Source organism: Nematostella vectensis, chromosome 8 (genome assembly GCF_932526225.1).
Source record: "Nematostella vectensis chromosome 8, jaNemVect1.1, whole genome shotgun sequence".
NCBI classification, from domain to species: Eukaryota; Metazoa; Cnidaria; class Anthozoa; order Actiniaria; family Edwardsiidae; genus Nematostella; species Nematostella vectensis.
In genome coordinates this window covers 12,164,978-12,183,202 of record NC_064041.1, presented here as the reverse complement: position 1 = coordinate 12,183,202, position 18,225 = coordinate 12,164,978, and the positions used below count along the sequence as shown (strand labels likewise).

Sequence of the window (18,225 nt, the reverse complement as noted above, 5' to 3'; positions counted from 1 at the left end):
GTCGCTGAGTATGCCTGAATTGTCTATAGATCGAGTTGAGAACGCATACAACTGAGGGATTTCTTTAGCTTAGACAATGACCAACCTGCACTAACTTTTTCTTTATAGTTTAGAAAAAAAATGAAAAAGAAATGCCTACAGCACGCGGTATTCCCAGGCGGTCACCCATCCAAGTACTAACCGCGCCCAATCGAGCTTAACTTCGGTGATCGGACGAGAACCGGTGTTTTCTCGATGGTATGGCCGTAGACGAAAGATCTCGGTGATATTTTAGACTTTTATAGCGGTGCGGTGAGAACGTACGCACGCACTAGCGCGGTAAAAATGTCTCATTGCACTCGCAAAGACGCTGTATCAAGCGAATACTGCTCGTACGTGATAGCACTACGTTCATGACTGATCATCACATGTGATCTTAGGAGGCAGAAGGGCCTAAAACCGAGTCCGTCACCCACATGGCGGAGGCCTAGAATGATAAACGCTCCCTGTAGTCCGAGCCAGATTCTGCATCGCTTCTCGGCCTTTTGGCTAAGATCAAGTGTAGTATCTGTTCTTATCAGCTTAATATCTGATACGCTGCTCATTGAGTAGCTCATATATTAAACTGATTTTTGGAAACTGGCTGTGGAATAAGCGGCTTGCTGCGTCCCAGCCACGGGTTGTCTCGGTATTGCACTACCTCCGAGTACGGCCCCCTTCCCTTTCGGGAAGACACATTCAAGCAACACCTCGAGCATCATTTACGTGCTGTTCATGCGAGCTATAGCGGGAGAGATCAATAAGAGACAGGATCGTCATTAAGACGACGGGTCATAATCACCGCGATGCACCGTTCCCACATGGAGGATGAAATCAGCCGGGGACAGTCGGTGTACAGGGACGCCAAATAAACTCATACTTACCTGACGCGGGAGGTTTACCGTGATCACCAAGGCGGTCCTCTCAGGGTGAGGCCCTCTCATTGCACTTCGATTGGGTTGACCCCTGCGATTACCCCAAATGTGGGTAACTCGAGCGTATAATTTCTGGTAGTGGGGACCTGCGTTCGCGCTAGTCCCCGAACAATACGAATCAAGTGTAATCACAACACAATCACAACGAGCGACTCGTGAAGCACGGACTTCACACCGCTTGTAATCAGTCAACTATTGTAAAATTTCTAACTTCTAATAGCGAACAACTTGCTCTCACATTACCGTCATGGTGGGCAGAGGCTTTAGTCGTGTTTGGTCTGCATTCTAGCGGTGTTTTTGCGATGAAACGAGCGAAGGTGAGCTGTGTTTTGATCAGTTGTTGCTAACCGGCGATGAAAGTTCAGTGCGACTGTTTCGTCACTAAAATAGAACAGTGGAATACGCGCGCTGCTTTGCAACCTTCGCGCTTTATTATAGTGAGTGAAAACATGATCTCGAAAAGCATTTATTTGGACAAGGTTTACGCTATGAATGGCATCTCAGCTTGTATGAGATGCTAGCTGAGTAATGTTCGTGTTCACTCGCGGTGTAAACGCGCGACCAATGCGATAATACTGCGCACTTTCTCTCATAGTATTTTACTGCATTGAGAGACATTTCCTATGCGAGTACTAACGCTCTTACAGGCTTTCACAATCCACTGATCTGATCGCTTGTAATATTATGACTCTACTTGAATCTGCTGAACGTTTGCGAACGTTTACGACCGCGATTTTGATTACAATACGGTCGCTGAGTATGCCTGAATTGTCTATAGATCGAGTTGAGAACGCATACAACTGAGGGATTTCTTTAGCTTAGACAATGACCAACCTGCACTAACTTTTTCTTTATAGTTTAGAAAAAAAATGAAAAAGAAATGCCTACAGCACGCGGTATTCCCAGGCGGTCACCCATCCAAGTACTAACCGCGCCCAATCGAGCTTAACTTCGGTGATCGGACGAGAACCGGTGTTTTCTCGATGGTATGGCCGTAGACGAAAGATCTCGGTGATATTTTAGACTTTTATAGCGGTGCGGTGAGAACGTACGCACGCACTAGCGCGGTAAAAATGTCTCATTGCACTCGCAAAGACGCTGTATCAAGCGAATACTGCTCGTACGTGATAGCACTACGTTCATGACTGATCATCACATGTGATCTTAGGAGGCAGAAGGGCCTAAAACCGAGTCCGTCACCCACATGGCGGAGGCCTAGAATGATAAACGCTCCCTGTAGTCCGAGCCAGATTCTGCATCGCTTCTCGGCCTTTTGGCTAAGATCAAGTGTAGTATCTGTTCTTATCAGCTTAATATCTGATACGCTGCTCATTGAGTAGCTCATATATTAAACTGATTTTTGGAAACTGGCTGTGGAATAAGCGGCTTGCTGCGTCCCAGCCACGGGTTGTCTCGGTATTGCACTACCTCCGAGTACGGCCCCCTTCCCTTTCGGGAAGACACATTCAAGCAACACCTCGAGCATCATTTACGTGCTGTTCATGCGAGCTATAGCGGGAGAGATCAATAAGAGACAGGATCGTCATTAAGACGACGGGTCATAATCACCGCGATGCACCGTTCCCACATGGAGGATGAAATCAGCCGGGGACAGTCGGTGTACAGGGACGCCAAATAAACTCATACTTACCTGACGCGGGAGGTTTACCGTGATCACCAAGGCGGTCCTCTCAGGGTGAGGCCCTCTCATTGCACTTCGATTGGGTTGACCCCTGCGATTACCCCAAATGTGGGTAACTCGAGCGTATAATTTCTGGTAGTGGGGACCTGCGTTCGCGCTAGTCCCCGAACAATACGAATCAAGTGTAATCACAACACAATCACAACGAGCGACTCGTGAAGCACGGACTTCACACCGCTTGTAATCAGTCAACTATTGTAAAATTTCTAACTTCTAATAGCGAACAACTTGCTCTCACATTACCGTCATGGTGGGCAGAGGCTTTAGTCGTGTTTGGTCTGCATTCTAGCGGTGTTTTTGCGATGAAACGAGCGAAGGTGAGCTGTGTTTTGATCAGTTGTTGCTAACCGGCGATGAAAGTTCAGTGCGACTGTTTCGTCACTAAAATAGAACAGTGGAATACGCGCGCTGCTTTGCAACCTTCGCGCTTTATTATAGTGAGTGAAAACATGATCTCGAAAAGCATTTATTTGGACAAGGTTTACGCTATGAATGGCATCTCAGCTTGTATGAGATGCTAGCTGAGTAATGTTCGTGTTCACTCGCGGTGTAAACGCGCGACCAATGCGATAATACTGCGCACTTTCTCTCATAGTATTTTACTGCATTGAGAGACATTTCCTATGCGAGTACTAACGCTCTTACAGGCTTTCACAATCCACTGATCTGATCGCTTGTAATATTATGACTCTACTTGAATCTGCTGAACGTTTGCGAACGTTTACGACCGCGATTTTGATTACAATACGGTCGCTGAGTATGCCTGAATTGTCTATAGATCGAGTTGAGAACGCATACAACTGAGGGATTTCTTTAGCTTAGACAATGACCAACCTGCACTAACTTTTTCTTTATAGTTTAGAAAAAAAATGAAAAAGAAATGCCTACAGCACGCGGTATTCCCAGGCGGTCACCCATCCAAGTACTAACCGCGCCCAATCGAGCTTAACTTCGGTGATCGGACGAGAACCGGTGTTTTCTCGATGGTATGGCCGTAGACGAAAGATCTCGGTGATATTTTAGACTTTTATAGCGGTGCGGTGAGAACGTACGCACGCACTAGCGCGGTAAAAATGTCTCATTGCACTCGCAAAGACGCTGTATCAAGCGAATACTGCTCGTACGTGATAGCACTACGTTCATGACTGATCATCACATGTGATCTTAGGAGGCAGAAGGGCCTAAAACCGAGTCCGTCACCCACATGGCGGAGGCCTAGAATGATAAACGCTCCCTGTAGTCCGAGCCAGATTCTGCATCGCTTCTCGGCCTTTTGGCTAAGATCAAGTGTAGTATCTGTTCTTATCAGCTTAATATCTGATACGCTGCTCATTGAGTAGCTCATATATTAAACTGATTTTTGGAAACTGGCTGTGGAATAAGCGGCTTGCTGCGTCCCAGCCACGGGTTGTCTCGGTATTGCACTACCTCCGAGTACGGCCCCCTTCCCTTTCGGGAAGACACATTCAAGCAACACCTCGAGCATCATTTACGTGCTGTTCATGCGAGCTATAGCGGGAGAGATCAATAAGAGACAGGATCGTCATTAAGACGACGGGTCATAATCACCGCGATGCACCGTTCCCACATGGAGGATGAAATCAGCCGGGGACAGTCGGTGTACAGGGACGCCAAATAAACTCATACTTACCTGACGCGGGAGGTTTACCGTGATCACCAAGGCGGTCCTCTCAGGGTGAGGCCCTCTCATTGCACTTCGATTGGGTTGACCCCTGCGATTACCCCAAATGTGGGTAACTCGAGCGTATAATTTCTGGTAGTGGGGACCTGCGTTCGCGCTAGTCCCCGAACAATACGAATCAAGTGTAATCACAACACAATCACAACGAGCGACTCGTGAAGCACGGACTTCACACCGCTTGTAATCAGTCAACTATTGTAAAATTTCTAACTTCTAATAGCGAACAACTTGCTCTCACATTACCGTCATGGTGGGCAGAGGCTTTAGTCGTGTTTGGTCTGCATTCTAGCGGTGTTTTTGCGATGAAACGAGCGAAGGTGAGCTGTGTTTTGATCAGTTGTTGCTAACCGGCGATGAAAGTTCAGTGCGACTGTTTCGTCACTAAAATAGAACAGTGGAATACGCGCGCTGCTTTGCAACCTTCGCGCTTTATTATAGTGAGTGAAAACATGATCTCGAAAAGCATTTATTTGGACAAGGTTTACGCTATGAATGGCATCTCAGCTTGTATGAGATGCTAGCTGAGTAATGTTCGTGTTCACTCGCGGTGTAAACGCGCGACCAATGCGATAATACTGCGCACTTTCTCTCATAGTATTTTACTGCATTGAGAGACATTTCCTATGCGAGTACTAACGCTCTTACAGGCTTTCACAATCCACTGATCTGATCGCTTGTAATATTATGACTCTACTTGAATCTGCTGAACGTTTGCGAACGTTTACGACCGCGATTTTGATTACAATACGGTCGCTGAGTATGCCTGAATTGTCTATAGATCGAGTTGAGAACGCATACAACTGAGGGATTTCTTTAGCTTAGACAATGACCAACCTGCACTAACTTTTTCTTTATAGTTTAGAAAAAAAATGAAAAAGAAATGCCTACAGCACGCGGTATTCCCAGGCGGTCACCCATCCAAGTACTAACCGCGCCCAATCGAGCTTAACTTCGGTGATCGGACGAGAACCGGTGTTTTCTCGATGGTATGGCCGTAGACGAAAGATCTCGGTGATATTTTAGACTTTTATAGCGGTGCGGTGAGAACGTACGCACGCACTAGCGCGGTAAAAATGTCTCATTGCACTCGCAAAGACGCTGTATCAAGCGAATACTGCTCGTACGTGATAGCACTACGTTCATGACTGATCATCACATGTGATCTTAGGAGGCAGAAGGGCCTAAAACCGAGTCCGTCACCCACATGGCGGAGGCCTAGAATGATAAACGCTCCCTGTAGTCCGAGCCAGATTCTGCATCGCTTCTCGGCCTTTTGGCTAAGATCAAGTGTAGTATCTGTTCTTATCAGCTTAATATCTGATACGCTGCTCATTGAGTAGCTCATATATTAAACTGATTTTTGGAAACTGGCTGTGGAATAAGCGGCTTGCTGCGTCCCAGCCACGGGTTGTCTCGGTATTGCACTACCTCCGAGTACGGCCCCCTTCCCTTTCGGGAAGACACATTCAAGCAACACCTCGAGCATCATTTACGTGCTGTTCATGCGAGCTATAGCGGGAGAGATCAATAAGAGACAGGATCGTCATTAAGACGACGGGTCATAATCACCGCGATGCACCGTTCCCACATGGAGGATGAAATCAGCCGGGGACAGTCGGTGTACAGGGACGCCAAATAAACTCATACTTACCTGACGCGGGAGGTTTACCGTGATCACCAAGGCGGTCCTCTCAGGGTGAGGCCCTCTCATTGCACTTCGATTGGGTTGACCCCTGCGATTACCCCAAATGTGGGTAACTCGAGCGTATAATTTCTGGTAGTGGGGACCTGCGTTCGCGCTAGTCCCCGAACAATACGAATCAAGTGTAATCACAACACAATCACAACGAGCGACTCGTGAAGCACGGACTTCACACCGCTTGTAATCAGTCAACTATTGTAAAATTTCTAACTTCTAATAGCGAACAACTTGCTCTCACATTACCGTCATGGTGGGCAGAGGCTTTAGTCGTGTTTGGTCTGCATTCTAGCGGTGTTTTTGCGATGAAACGAGCGAAGGTGAGCTGTGTTTTGATCAGTTGTTGCTAACCGGCGATGAAAGTTCAGTGCGACTGTTTCGTCACTAAAATAGAACAGTGGAATACGCGCGCTGCTTTGCAACCTTCGCGCTTTATTATAGTGAGTGAAAACATGATCTCGAAAAGCATTTATTTGGACAAGGTTTACGCTATGAATGGCATCTCAGCTTGTATGAGATGCTAGCTGAGTAATGTTCGTGTTCACTCGCGGTGTAAACGCGCGACCAATGCGATAATACTGCGCACTTTCTCTCATAGTATTTTACTGCATTGAGAGACATTTCCTATGCGAGTACTAACGCTCTTACAGGCTTTCACAATCCACTGATCTGATCGCTTGTAATATTATGACTCTACTTGAATCTGCTGAACGTTTGCGAACGTTTACGACCGCGATTTTGATTACAATACGGTCGCTGAGTATGCCTGAATTGTCTATAGATCGAGTTGAGAACGCATACAACTGAGGGATTTCTTTAGCTTAGACAATGACCAACCTGCACTAACTTTTTCTTTATAGTTTAGAAAAAAAATGAAAAAGAAATGCCTACAGCACGCGGTATTCCCAGGCGGTCACCCATCCAAGTACTAACCGCGCCCAATCGAGCTTAACTTCGGTGATCGGACGAGAACCGGTGTTTTCTCGATGGTATGGCCGTAGACGAAAGATCTCGGTGATATTTTAGACTTTTATAGCGGTGCGGTGAGAACGTACGCACGCACTAGCGCGGTAAAAATGTCTCATTGCACTCGCAAAGACGCTGTATCAAGCGAATACTGCTCGTACGTGATAGCACTACGTTCATGACTGATCATCACATGTGATCTTAGGAGGCAGAAGGGCCTAAAACCGAGTCCGTCACCCACATGGCGGAGGCCTAGAATGATAAACGCTCCCTGTAGTCCGAGCCAGATTCTGCATCGCTTCTCGGCCTTTTGGCTAAGATCAAGTGTAGTATCTGTTCTTATCAGCTTAATATCTGATACGCGCTCATTGAGTAGCTCATATATTAAACTGATTTTTGGAAACTGGCTGTGGAATAAGCGGCTTGCTGCGTCCCAGCCACGGGTTGTCTCGGTATTGCACTACCTCCGAGTACGGCCCCCTTCCCTTTCGGGAAGACACATTCAAGCAACACCTCGAGCATCATTTACGTGCTGTTCATGCGAGCTATAGCGGGAGAGATCAATAAGAGACAGGATCGTCATTAAGACGACGGGTCATAATCACCGCGATGCACCGTTCCCACATGGAGGATGAAATCAGCCGGGGACAGTCGGTGTACAGGGACGCCAAATAAACTCATACTTACCTGACGCGGGAGGTTTACCGTGATCACCAAGGCGGTCCTCTCAGGGTGAGGCCCTCTCATTGCACTTCGATTGGGTTGACCCCTGCGATTACCCCAAATGTGGGTAACTCGAGCGTATAATTTCTGGTAGTGGGGACCTGCGTTCGCGCTAGTCCCCGAACAATACGAATCAAGTGTAATCACAACACAATCACAACGAGCGACTCGTGAAGCACGGACTTCACACCGCTTGTAATCAGTCAACTATTGTAAAATTTCTAACTTCTAATAGCGAACAACTTGCTCTCACATTACCGTCATGGTGGGCAGAGGCTTTAGTCGTGTTTGGTCTGCATTCTAGCGGTGTTTTTGCGATGAAACGAGCGAAGGTGAGCTGTGTTTTGATCAGTTGTTGCTAACCGGCGATGAAAGTTCAGTGCGACTGTTTCGTCACTAAAATAGAACAGTGGAATACGCGCGCTGCTTTGCAACCTTCGCGCTTTATTATAGTGAGTGAAAACATGATCTCGAAAAGCATTTATTTGGACAAGGTTTACGCTATGAATGGCATCTCAGCTTGTATGAGATGCTAGCTGAGTAATGTTCGTGTTCACTCGCGGTGTAAACGCGCGACCAATGCGATAATACTGCGCACTTTCTCTCATAGTATTTTACTGCATTGAGAGACATTTCCTATGCGAGTACTAACGCTCTTACAGGCTTTCACAATCCACTGATCTGATCGCTTGTAATATTATGACTCTACTTGAATCTGCTGAACGTTTGCGAACGTTTACGACCGCGATTTTGATTACAATACGGTCGCTGAGTATGCCTGAATTGTCTATAGATCGAGTTGAGAACGCATACAACTGAGGGATTTCTTTAGCTTAGACAATGACCAACCTGCACTAACTTTTTCTTTATAGTTTAGAAAAAAAATGAAAAAGAAATGCCTACAGCACGCGGTATTCCCAGGCGGTCACCCATCCAAGTACTAACCGCGCCCAATCGAGCTTAACTTCGGTGATCGGACGAGAACCGGTGTTTTCTCGATGGTATGGCCGTAGACGAAAGATCTCGGTGATATTTTAGACTTTTATAGCGGTGCGGTGAGAACGTACGCACGCACTAGCGCGGTAAAAATGTCTCATTGCACTCGCAAAGACGCTGTATCAAGCGAATACTGCTCGTACGTGATAGCACTACGTTCATGACTGATCATCACATGTGATCTTAGGAGGCAGAAGGGCCTAAAACCGAGTCCGTCACCCACATGGCGGAGGCCTAGAATGATAAACGCTCCCTGTAGTCCGAGCCAGATTCTGCATCGCTTCTCGGCCTTTTGGCTAAGATCAAGTGTAGTATCTGTTCTTATCAGCTTAATATCTGATACGCTGCTCATTGAGTAGCTCATATATTAAACTGATTTTTGGAAACTGGCTGTGGAATAAGCGGCTTGCTGCGTCCCAGCCACGGGTTGTCTCGGTATTGCACTACCTCCGAGTACGGCCCCCTTCCCTTTCGGGAAGACACATTCAAGCAACACCTCGAGCATCATTTACGTGCTGTTCATGCGAGCTATAGCGGGAGAGATCAATAAGAGACAGGATCGTCATTAAGACGACGGGTCATAATCACCGCGATGCACCGTTCCCACATGGAGGATGAAATCAGCCGGGGACAGTCGGTGTACAGGGACGCCAAATAAACTCATACTTACCTGACGCGGGAGGTTTACCGTGATCACCAAGGCGGTCCTCTCAGGGTGAGGCCCTCTCATTGCACTTCGATTGGGTTGACCCCTGCGATTACCCCAAATGTGGGTAACTCGAGCGTATAATTTCTGGTAGTGGGGACCTGCGTTCGCGCTAGTCCCCGAACAATACGAATCAAGTGTAATCACAACACAATCACAACGAGCGACTCGTGAAGCACGGACTTCACACCGCTTGTAATCAGTCAACTATTGTAAAATTTCTAACTTCTAATAGCGAACAACTTGCTCTCACATTACCGTCATGGTGGGCAGAGGCTTTAGTCGTGTTTGGTCTGCATTCTAGCGGTGTTTTTGCGATGAAACGAGCGAAGGTGAGCTGTGTTTTGATCAGTTGTTGCTAACCGGCGATGAAAGTTCAGTGCGACTGTTTCGTCACTAAAATAGAACAGTGGAATACGCGCGCTGCTTTGCAACCTTCGCGCTTTATTATAGTGAGTGAAAACATGATCTCGAAAAGCATTTATTTGGACAAGGTTTACGCTATGAATGGCATCTCAGCTTGTATGAGATGCTAGCTGAGTAATGTTCGTGTTCACTCGCGGTGTAAACGCGCGACCAATGCGATAATACTGCGCACTTTCTCTCATAGTATTTTACTGCATTGAGAGACATTTCCTATGCGAGTACTAACGCTCTTACAGGCTTTCACAATCCACTGATCTGATCGCTTGTAATATTATGACTCTACTTGAATCTGCTGAACGTTTGCGAACGTTTACGACCGCGATTTTGATTACAATACGGTCGCTGAGTATGCCTGAATTGTCTATAGATCGAGTTGAGAACGCATACAACTGAGGGATTTCTTTAGCTTAGACAATGACCAACCTGCACTAACTTTTTCTTTATAGTTTAGAAAAAAAATGAAAAAGAAATGCCTACAGCACGCGGTATTCCCAGGCGGTCACCCATCCAAGTACTAACCGCGCCCAATCGAGCTTAACTTCGGTGATCGGACGAGAACCGGTGTTTTCTCGATGGTATGGCCGTAGACGAAAGATCTCGGTGATATTTTAGACTTTTATAGCGGTGCGGTGAGAACGTACGCACGCACTAGCGCGGTAAAAATGTCTCATTGCACTCGCAAAGACGCTGTATCAAGCGAATACTGCTCGTACGTGATAGCACTACGTTCATGACTGATCATCACATGTGATCTTAGGAGGCAGAAGGGCCTAAAACCGAGTCCGTCACCCACATGGCGGAGGCCTAGAATGATAAACGCTCCCTGTAGTCCGAGCCAGATTCTGCATCGCTTCTCGGCCTTTTGGCTAAGATCAAGTGTAGTATCTGTTCTTATCAGCTTAATATCTGATACGCTGCTCATTGAGTAGCTCATATATTAAACTGATTTTTGGAAACTGGCTGTGGAATAAGCGGCTTGCTGCGTCCCAGCCACGGGTTGTCTCGGTATTGCACTACCTCCGAGTACGGCCCCCTTCCCTTTCGGGAAGACACATTCAAGCAACACCTCGAGCATCATTTACGTGCTGTTCATGCGAGCTATAGCGGGAGAGATCAATAAGAGACAGGATCGTCATTAAGACGACGGGTCATAATCACCGCGATGCACCGTTCCCACATGGAGGATGAAATCAGCCGGGGACAGTCGGTGTACAGGGACGCCAAATAAACTCATACTTACCTGACGCGGGAGGTTTACCGTGATCACCAAGGCGGTCCTCTCAGGGTGAGGCCCTCTCATTGCACTTCGATTGGGTTGACCCCTGCGATTACCCCAAATGTGGGTAACTCGAGCGTATAATTTCTGGTAGTGGGGACCTGCGTTCGCGCTAGTCCCCGAACAATACGAATCAAGTGTAATCACAACACAATCACAACGAGCGACTCGTGAAGCACGGACTTCACACCGCTTGTAATCAGTCAACTATTGTAAAATTTCTAACTTCTAATAGCGAACAACTTGCTCTCACATTACCGTCATGGTGGGCAGAGGCTTTAGTCGTGTTTGGTCTGCATTCTAGCGGTGTTTTTGCGATGAAACGAGCGAAGGTGAGCTGTGTTTTGATCAGTTGTTGCTAACCGGCGATGAAAGTTCAGTGCGACTGTTTCGTCACTAAAATAGAACAGTGGAATACGCGCGCTGCTTTGCAACCTTCGCGCTTTATTATAGTGAGTGAAAACATGATCTCGAAAAGCATTTATTTGGACAAGGTTTACGCTATGAATGGCATCTCAGCTTGTATGAGATGCTAGCTGAGTAATGTTCGTGTTCACTCGCGGTGTAAACGCGCGACCAATGCGATAATACTGCGCACTTTCTCTCATAGTATTTTACTGCATTGAGAGACATTTCCTATGCGAGTACTAACGCTCTTACAGGCTTTCACAATCCACTGATCTGATCGCTTGTAATATTATGACTCTACTTGAATCTGCTGAACGTTTGCGAACGTTTACGACCGCGATTTTGATTACAATACGGTCGCTGAGTATGCCTGAATTGTCTATAGATCGAGTTGAGAACGCATACAACTGAGGGATTTCTTTAGCTTAGACAATGACCAACCTGCACTAACTTTTTCTTTATAGTTTAGAAAAAAAATGAAAAAGAAATGCCTACAGCACGCGGTATTCCCAGGCGGTCACCCATCCAAGTACTAACCGCGCCCAATCGAGCTTAACTTCGGTGATCGGACGAGAACCGGTGTTTTCTCGATGGTATGGCCGTAGACGAAAGATCTCGGTGATATTTTAGACTTTTATAGCGGTGCGGTGAGAACGTACGCACGCACTAGCGCGGTAAAAATGTCTCATTGCACTCGCAAAGACGCTGTATCAAGCGAATACTGCTCGTACGTGATAGCACTACGTTCATGACTGATCATCACATGTGATCTTAGGAGGCAGAAGGGCCTAAAACCGAGTCCGTCACCCACATGGCGGAGGCCTAGAATGATAAACGCTCCCTGTAGTCCGAGCCAGATTCTGCATCGCTTCTCGGCCTTTTGGCTAAGATCAAGTGTAGTATCTGTTCTTATCAGCTTAATATCTGATACGCTGCTCATTGAGTAGCTCATATATTAAACTGATTTTTGGAAACTGGCTGTGGAATAAGCGGCTTGCTGCGTCCCAGCCACGGGTTGTCTCGGTATTGCACTACCTCCGAGTACGGCCCCCTTCCCTTTCGGGAAGACACATTCAAGCAACACCTCGAGCATCATTTACGTGCTGTTCATGCGAGCTATAGCGGGAGAGATCAATAAGAGACAGGATCGTCATTAAGACGACGGGTCATAATCACCGCGATGCACCGTTCCCACATGGAGGATGAAATCAGCCGGGGACAGTCGGTGTACAGGGACGCCAAATAAACTCATACTTACCTGACGCGGGAGGTTTACCGTGATCACCAAGGCGGTCCTCTCAGGGTGAGGCCCTCTCATTGCACTTCGATTGGGTTGACCCCTGCGATTACCCCAAATGTGGGTAACTCGAGCGTATAATTTCTGGTAGTGGGGACCTGCGTTCGCGCTAGTCCCCGAACAATACGAATCAAGTGTAATCACAACACAATCACAACGAGCGACTCGTGAAGCACGGACTTCACACCGCTTGTAATCAGTCAACTATTGTAAAATTTCTAACTTCTAATAGCGAACAACTTGCTCTCACATTACCGTCATGGTGGGCAGAGGCTTTAGTCGTGTTTGGTCTGCATTCTAGCGGTGTTTTTGCGATGAAACGAGCGAAGGTGAGCTGTGTTTTGATCAGTTGTTGCTAACCGGCGATGAAAGTTCAGTGCGACTGTTTCGTCACTAAAATAGAACAGTGGAATACGCGCGCTGCTTTGCAACCTTCGCGCTTTATTATAGTGAGTGAAAACATGATCTCGAAAAGCATTTATTTGGACAAGGTTTACGCTATGAATGGCATCTCAGCTTGTATGAGATGCTAGCTGAGTAATGTTCGTGTTCACTCGCGGTGTAAACGCGCGACCAATGCGATAATACTGCGCACTTTCTCTCATAGTATTTTACTGCATTGAGAGACATTTCCTATGCGAGTACTAACGCTCTTACAGGCTTTCACAATCCACTGATCTGATCGCTTGTAATATTATGACTCTACTTGAATCTGCTGAACGTTTGCGAACGTTTACGACCGCGATTTTGATTACAATACGGTCGCTGAGTATGCCTGAATTGTCTATAGATCGAGTTGAGAACGCATACAACTGAGGGATTTCTTTAGCTTAGACAATGACCAACCTGCACTAACTTTTTCTTTATAGTTTAGAAAAAAAATGAAAAAGAAATGCCTACAGCACGCGGTATTCCCAGGCGGTCACCCATCCAAGTACTAACCGCGCCCAATCGAGCTTAACTTCGGTGATCGGACGAGAACCGGTGTTTTCTCGATGGTATGGCCGTAGACGAAAGATCTCGGTGATATTTTAGACTTTTATAGCGGTGCGGTGAGAACGTACGCACGCACTAGCGCGGTAAAAATGTCTCATTGCACTCGCAAAGACGCTGTATCAAGCGAATACTGCTCGTACGTGATAGCACTACGTTCATGACTGATCATCACATGTGATCTTAGGAGGCAGAAGGGCCTAAAACCGAGTCCGTCACCCACATGGCGGAGGCCTAGAATGATAAACGCTCCCTGTAGTCCGAGCCAGATTCTGCATCGCTTCTCGGCCTTTTGGCTAAGATCAAGTGTAGTATCTGTTCTTATCAGCTTAATATCTGATACGCTGCTCATTGAGTAGCTCATATATTAAACTGATTTTTGGAAACTGGCTGTGGAATAAGCGGCTTGCTGCGTCCCAGCCACGGGTTGTCTCGGTATTGCACTACCTCCGAGTACGGCCCCCTTCCCTTTCGGGAAGACACATTCAAGCAACACCTCGAGCATCATTTACGTGCTGTTCATGCGAGCTATAGCGGGAGAGATCAATAAGAGACAGGATCGTCATTAAGACGACGGGTCATAATCACCGCGATGCACCGTTCCCACATGGAGGATGAAATCAGCCGGGGACAGTCGGTGTACAGGGACGCCAAATAAACTCATACTTACCTGACGCGGGAGGTTTACCGTGATCACCAAGGCGGTCCTCTCAGGGTGAGGCCCTCTCATTGCACTTCGATTGGGTTGACCCCTGCGATTACCCCAAATGTGGGTAACTCGAGCGTATAATTTCTGGTAGTGGGGACCTGCGTTCGCGCTAGTCCCCGAACAATACGAATCAAGTGTAATCACAACACAATCACAACGAGCGACTCGTGAAGCACGGACTTCACACCGCTTGTAATCAGTCAACTATTGTAAAATTTCTAACTTCTAATAGCGAACAACTTGCTCTCACATTACCGTCATGGTGGGCAGAGGCTTTAGTCGTGTTTGGTCTGCATTCTAGCGGTGTTTTTGCGATGAAACGAGCGAAGGTGAGCTGTGTTTTGATCAGTTGTTGCTAACCGGCGATGAAAGTTCAGTGCGACTGTTTCGTCACTAAAATAGAACAGTGGAATACGCGCGCTGCTTTGCAACCTTCGCGCTTTATTATAGTGAGTGAAAACATGATCTCGAAAAGCATTTATTTGGACAAGGTTTACGCTATGAATGGCATCTCAGCTTGTATGAGATGCTAGCTGAGTAATGTTCGTGTTCACTCGCGGTGTAAACGCGCGACCAATGCGATAATACTGCGCACTTTCTCTCATAGTATTTTACTGCATTGAGAGACATTTCCTATGCGAGTACTAACGCTCTTACAGGCTTTCACAATCCACTGATCTGATCGCTTGTAATATTATGACTCTACTTGAATCTGCTGAACGTTTGCGAACGTTTACGACCGCGATTTTGATTACAATACGGTCGCTGAGTATGCCTGAATTGTCTATAGATCGAGTTGAGAACGCATACAACTGAGGGATTTCTTTAGCTTAGACAATGACCAACCTGCACTAACTTTTTCTTTATAGTTTAGAAAAAAAATGAAAAAGAAATGCCTACAGCACGCGGTATTCCCAGGCGGTCACCCATCCAAGTACTAACCGCGCCCAATCGAGCTTAACTTCGGTGATCGGACGAGAACCGGTGTTTTCTCGATGGTATGGCCGTAGACGAAAGATCTCGGTGATATTTTAGACTTTTATAGCGGTGCGGTGAGAACGTACGCACGCACTAGCGCGGTAAAAATGTCTCATTGCACTCGCAAAGACGCTGTATCAAGCGAATACTGCTCGTACGTGATAGCACTACGTTCATGACTGATCATCACATGTGATCTTAGGAGGCAGAAGGGCCTAAAACCGAGTCCGTCACCCACATGGCGGAGGCCTAGAATGATAAACGCTCCCTGTAGTCCGAGCCAGATTCTGCATCGCTTCTCGGCCTTTTGGCTAAGATCAAGTGTAGTATCTGTTCTTATCAGCTTAATATCTGATACGCTGCTCATTGAGTAGCTCATATATTAAACTGATTTTTGGAAACTGGCTGTGGAATAAGCGGCTTGCTGCGTCCCAGCCACGGGTTGTCTCGGTATTGCACTACCTCCGAGTACGGCCCCCTTCCCTTTCGGGAAGACACATTCAAGCAACACCTCGAGCATCATTTACGTGCTGTTCATGCGAGCTATAGCGGGAGAGATCAATAAGAGACAGGATCGTCATTAAGACGACGGGTCATAATCACCGCGATGCACCGTTCCCACATGGAGGATGAAATCAGCCGGGGACAGTCGGTGTACAGGGACGCCAAATAAACTCATACTTACCTGACGCGGGAGGTTTACCGTGATCACCAAGGCGGTCCTCTCAGGGTGAGGCCCTCTCATTGCACTTCGATTGGGTTGACCCCTGCGATTACCCCAAATGTGGGTAACTCGAGCGTATAATTTCTGGTAGTGGGGACCTGCGTTCGCGCTAGTCCCCGAACAATACGAATCAAGTGTAATCACAACACAATCACAACGAGCGACTCGTGAAGCACGGACTTCACACCGCTTGTAATCAGTCAACTATTGTAAAATTTCTAACTTCTAATAGCGAACAACTTGCTCTCACATTACCGTCATGGTGGGCAGAGGCTTTAGTCGTGTTTGGTCTGCATTCTAGCGGTGTTTTTGCGATGAAACGAGCGAAGGTGAGCTGTGTTTTGATCAGTTGTTGCTAACCGGCGATGAAAGTTCAGTGCGACTGTTTCGTCACTAAAATAGAACAGTGGAATACGCGCGCTGCTTTGCAACCTTCGCGCTTTATTATAGTGAGTGAAAACATGATCTCGAAAAGCATTTATTTGGACAAGGTTTACGCTATGAATGGCATCTCAGCTTGTATGAGATGCTAGCTGAGTAATGTTCGTGTTCACTCGCGGTGTAAACGCGCGACCAATGCGATAATACTGCGCACTTTCTCTCATAGTATTTTACTGCATTGAGAGACATTTCCTATGCGAGTACTAACGCTCTTACAGGCTTTCACAATCCACTGATCTGATCGCTTGTAATATTATGACTCTACTTGAATCTGCTGAACGTTTGCGAACGTTTACGACCGCGATTTTGATTACAATACGGTCGCTGAGTATGCCTGAATTGTCTATAGATCGAGTTGAGAACGCATACAACTGAGGGATTTCTTTAGCTTAGACAATGACCAACCTGCACTAACTTTTTCTTTATAGTTTAGAAAAAAAATGAAAAAGAAATGCCTACAGCACGCGGTATTCCCAGGCGGTCACCCATCCAAGTACTAACCGCGCCCAATCGAGCTTAACTTCGGTGATCGGACGAGAACCGGTGTTTTCTCGATGGTATGGCCGTAGACGAAAGATCTCGGTGATATTTTAGACTTTTATAGCGGTGCGGTGAGAACGTACGCACGCACTAGCGCGGTAAAAATGTCTCATTGCACTCGCAAAGACGCTGTATCAAGCGAATACTGCTCGTACGTGATAGCACTACGTTCATGACTGATCATCACATGTGATCTTAGGAGGCAGAAGGGCCTAAAACCGAGTCCGTCACCCACATGGCGGAGGCCTAGAATGATAAACGCTCCCTGTAGTCCGAGCCAGATTCTGCATCGCTTCTCGGCCTTTTGGCTAAGATCAAGTGTAGTATCTGTTCTTATCAGCTTAATATCTGATACGCTGCTCATTGAGTAGCTCATATATTAAACTGATTTTTGGAAACTGGCTGTGGAATAAGCGGCTTGCTGCGTCCCAGCCACGGGTTGTCTCGGTATTGCACTACCTCCGAGTACGGCCCCCTTCCCTTTCGGGAAGACACATTCAAGCAACACCTCGAGCATCATTTACGTGCTGTTCATGCGAGCTATAGCGGGAGAGATCAATAAGAGACAGGATCGTCATTAAGACGACGGGTCATAATCACCGCGATGCACCGTTCCCACATGGAGGATGAAATCAGCCGGGGACAGTCGGTGTACAGGGACGCCAAATAAACTCATACTTACCTGACGCGGGAGGTTTACCGTGATCACCAAGGCGGTCCTCTCAGGGTGAGGCCCTCTCATTGCACTTCGATTGGGTTGACCCCTGCGATTACCCCAAATGTGGGTAACTCGAGCGTATAATTTCTGGTAGTGGGGACCTGCGTTCGCGCTAGTCCCCGAACAATACGAATCAAGTGTAATCACAACACAATCACAACGAGCGACTCGTGAAGCACGGACTTCACACCGCTTGTAATCAGTCAACTATTGTAAAATTTCTAACTTCTAATAGCGAACAACTTGCTCTCACATTACCGTCATGGTG

General features: G+C 46.9%; 33 non-coding genes across 33 annotated transcripts; 22 read left to right on the top strand and 11 right to left on the bottom strand.

Moving 5' to 3' along the window:
* Window positions 1-132: 132 nt before the first annotated feature.
* LOC125570926 lies at window positions 133-251 on the bottom strand. The gene has a single exon (XR_007313235.1). It is a non-coding gene; the product is annotated as a 5S ribosomal RNA (ribosomal RNA).
* Window positions 252-508: 257 nt separating this feature from the next.
* Window positions 509-701, top strand: LOC125570672. The gene has a single exon (XR_007312997.1). It is a non-coding gene; the product is annotated as a U2 spliceosomal RNA (small nuclear RNA).
* Window positions 702-894: 193 nt separating this feature from the next.
* On the top strand, window positions 895-1,060 carry LOC125571268. Its single transcript, XR_007313582.1, has one exon. It is a non-coding gene; the product is annotated as a U1 spliceosomal RNA (small nuclear RNA).
* A 774-nt stretch (window positions 1,061-1,834) lies between these two features.
* On the bottom strand, window positions 1,835-1,953 carry LOC125570925. Its single transcript, XR_007313234.1, has one exon. It is a non-coding gene; the product is annotated as a 5S ribosomal RNA (ribosomal RNA).
* A 257-nt stretch (window positions 1,954-2,210) lies between these two features.
* LOC125570671 lies at window positions 2,211-2,403 on the top strand. The gene has a single exon (XR_007312996.1). It is a non-coding gene; the product is annotated as a U2 spliceosomal RNA (small nuclear RNA).
* Window positions 2,404-2,596: 193 nt separating this feature from the next.
* On the top strand, window positions 2,597-2,762 carry LOC125571267. Its single transcript, XR_007313581.1, has one exon. It is a non-coding gene; the product is annotated as a U1 spliceosomal RNA (small nuclear RNA).
* A 774-nt stretch (window positions 2,763-3,536) lies between these two features.
* LOC125570924 lies at window positions 3,537-3,655 on the bottom strand. Its single transcript, XR_007313233.1, has one exon. It is a non-coding gene; the product is annotated as a 5S ribosomal RNA (ribosomal RNA).
* A 257-nt stretch (window positions 3,656-3,912) lies between these two features.
* LOC125570670 lies at window positions 3,913-4,105 on the top strand. Its single transcript, XR_007312995.1, has one exon. It is a non-coding gene; the product is annotated as a U2 spliceosomal RNA (small nuclear RNA).
* Window positions 4,106-4,298: 193 nt separating this feature from the next.
* LOC125571266 lies at window positions 4,299-4,464 on the top strand. The gene has a single exon (XR_007313580.1). It is a non-coding gene; the product is annotated as a U1 spliceosomal RNA (small nuclear RNA).
* A 774-nt stretch (window positions 4,465-5,238) lies between these two features.
* Window positions 5,239-5,357, bottom strand: LOC125570923. Its single transcript, XR_007313232.1, has one exon. It is a non-coding gene; the product is annotated as a 5S ribosomal RNA (ribosomal RNA).
* Window positions 5,358-5,614: 257 nt separating this feature from the next.
* Window positions 5,615-5,807, top strand: LOC125570669. The gene has a single exon (XR_007312994.1). It is a non-coding gene; the product is annotated as a U2 spliceosomal RNA (small nuclear RNA).
* Window positions 5,808-6,000: 193 nt separating this feature from the next.
* LOC125571265 lies at window positions 6,001-6,166 on the top strand. The gene has a single exon (XR_007313579.1). It is a non-coding gene; the product is annotated as a U1 spliceosomal RNA (small nuclear RNA).
* A 774-nt stretch (window positions 6,167-6,940) lies between these two features.
* On the bottom strand, window positions 6,941-7,059 carry LOC125570922. The gene has a single exon (XR_007313231.1). It is a non-coding gene; the product is annotated as a 5S ribosomal RNA (ribosomal RNA).
* Window positions 7,060-7,316: 257 nt separating this feature from the next.
* Window positions 7,317-7,508, top strand: LOC125570785. Its single transcript, XR_007313110.1, has one exon. It is a non-coding gene; the product is annotated as a U2 spliceosomal RNA (small nuclear RNA).
* A 193-nt stretch (window positions 7,509-7,701) lies between these two features.
* On the top strand, window positions 7,702-7,867 carry LOC125571263. The gene has a single exon (XR_007313577.1). It is a non-coding gene; the product is annotated as a U1 spliceosomal RNA (small nuclear RNA).
* A 774-nt stretch (window positions 7,868-8,641) lies between these two features.
* Window positions 8,642-8,760, bottom strand: LOC125570920. Its single transcript, XR_007313229.1, has one exon. It is a non-coding gene; the product is annotated as a 5S ribosomal RNA (ribosomal RNA).
* A 257-nt stretch (window positions 8,761-9,017) lies between these two features.
* Window positions 9,018-9,210, top strand: LOC125570668. The gene has a single exon (XR_007312993.1). It is a non-coding gene; the product is annotated as a U2 spliceosomal RNA (small nuclear RNA).
* Window positions 9,211-9,403: 193 nt separating this feature from the next.
* LOC125571262 lies at window positions 9,404-9,569 on the top strand. The gene has a single exon (XR_007313576.1). It is a non-coding gene; the product is annotated as a U1 spliceosomal RNA (small nuclear RNA).
* A 774-nt stretch (window positions 9,570-10,343) lies between these two features.
* On the bottom strand, window positions 10,344-10,462 carry LOC125570919. Its single transcript, XR_007313228.1, has one exon. It is a non-coding gene; the product is annotated as a 5S ribosomal RNA (ribosomal RNA).
* A 257-nt stretch (window positions 10,463-10,719) lies between these two features.
* Window positions 10,720-10,912, top strand: LOC125570667. Its single transcript, XR_007312992.1, has one exon. It is a non-coding gene; the product is annotated as a U2 spliceosomal RNA (small nuclear RNA).
* A 193-nt stretch (window positions 10,913-11,105) lies between these two features.
* LOC125571261 lies at window positions 11,106-11,271 on the top strand. Its single transcript, XR_007313575.1, has one exon. It is a non-coding gene; the product is annotated as a U1 spliceosomal RNA (small nuclear RNA).
* Window positions 11,272-12,045: 774 nt separating this feature from the next.
* Window positions 12,046-12,164, bottom strand: LOC125570918. The gene has a single exon (XR_007313227.1). It is a non-coding gene; the product is annotated as a 5S ribosomal RNA (ribosomal RNA).
* Window positions 12,165-12,421: 257 nt separating this feature from the next.
* Window positions 12,422-12,614, top strand: LOC125570666. The gene has a single exon (XR_007312991.1). It is a non-coding gene; the product is annotated as a U2 spliceosomal RNA (small nuclear RNA).
* A 193-nt stretch (window positions 12,615-12,807) lies between these two features.
* Window positions 12,808-12,973, top strand: LOC125571260. Its single transcript, XR_007313574.1, has one exon. It is a non-coding gene; the product is annotated as a U1 spliceosomal RNA (small nuclear RNA).
* A 774-nt stretch (window positions 12,974-13,747) lies between these two features.
* Window positions 13,748-13,866, bottom strand: LOC125570917. The gene has a single exon (XR_007313226.1). It is a non-coding gene; the product is annotated as a 5S ribosomal RNA (ribosomal RNA).
* A 257-nt stretch (window positions 13,867-14,123) lies between these two features.
* LOC125570665 lies at window positions 14,124-14,316 on the top strand. Its single transcript, XR_007312990.1, has one exon. It is a non-coding gene; the product is annotated as a U2 spliceosomal RNA (small nuclear RNA).
* A 193-nt stretch (window positions 14,317-14,509) lies between these two features.
* Window positions 14,510-14,675, top strand: LOC125571259. The gene has a single exon (XR_007313573.1). It is a non-coding gene; the product is annotated as a U1 spliceosomal RNA (small nuclear RNA).
* Window positions 14,676-15,449: 774 nt separating this feature from the next.
* LOC125570916 lies at window positions 15,450-15,568 on the bottom strand. The gene has a single exon (XR_007313225.1). It is a non-coding gene; the product is annotated as a 5S ribosomal RNA (ribosomal RNA).
* A 257-nt stretch (window positions 15,569-15,825) lies between these two features.
* On the top strand, window positions 15,826-16,018 carry LOC125570664. The gene has a single exon (XR_007312989.1). It is a non-coding gene; the product is annotated as a U2 spliceosomal RNA (small nuclear RNA).
* Window positions 16,019-16,211: 193 nt separating this feature from the next.
* Window positions 16,212-16,377, top strand: LOC125571258. Its single transcript, XR_007313571.1, has one exon. It is a non-coding gene; the product is annotated as a U1 spliceosomal RNA (small nuclear RNA).
* A 774-nt stretch (window positions 16,378-17,151) lies between these two features.
* LOC125570915 lies at window positions 17,152-17,270 on the bottom strand. The gene has a single exon (XR_007313224.1). It is a non-coding gene; the product is annotated as a 5S ribosomal RNA (ribosomal RNA).
* Window positions 17,271-17,527: 257 nt separating this feature from the next.
* On the top strand, window positions 17,528-17,720 carry LOC125570662. The gene has a single exon (XR_007312987.1). It is a non-coding gene; the product is annotated as a U2 spliceosomal RNA (small nuclear RNA).
* A 193-nt stretch (window positions 17,721-17,913) lies between these two features.
* Window positions 17,914-18,079, top strand: LOC125571257. Its single transcript, XR_007313570.1, has one exon. It is a non-coding gene; the product is annotated as a U1 spliceosomal RNA (small nuclear RNA).
* Window positions 18,080-18,225: the final 146 nt, after the last annotated feature.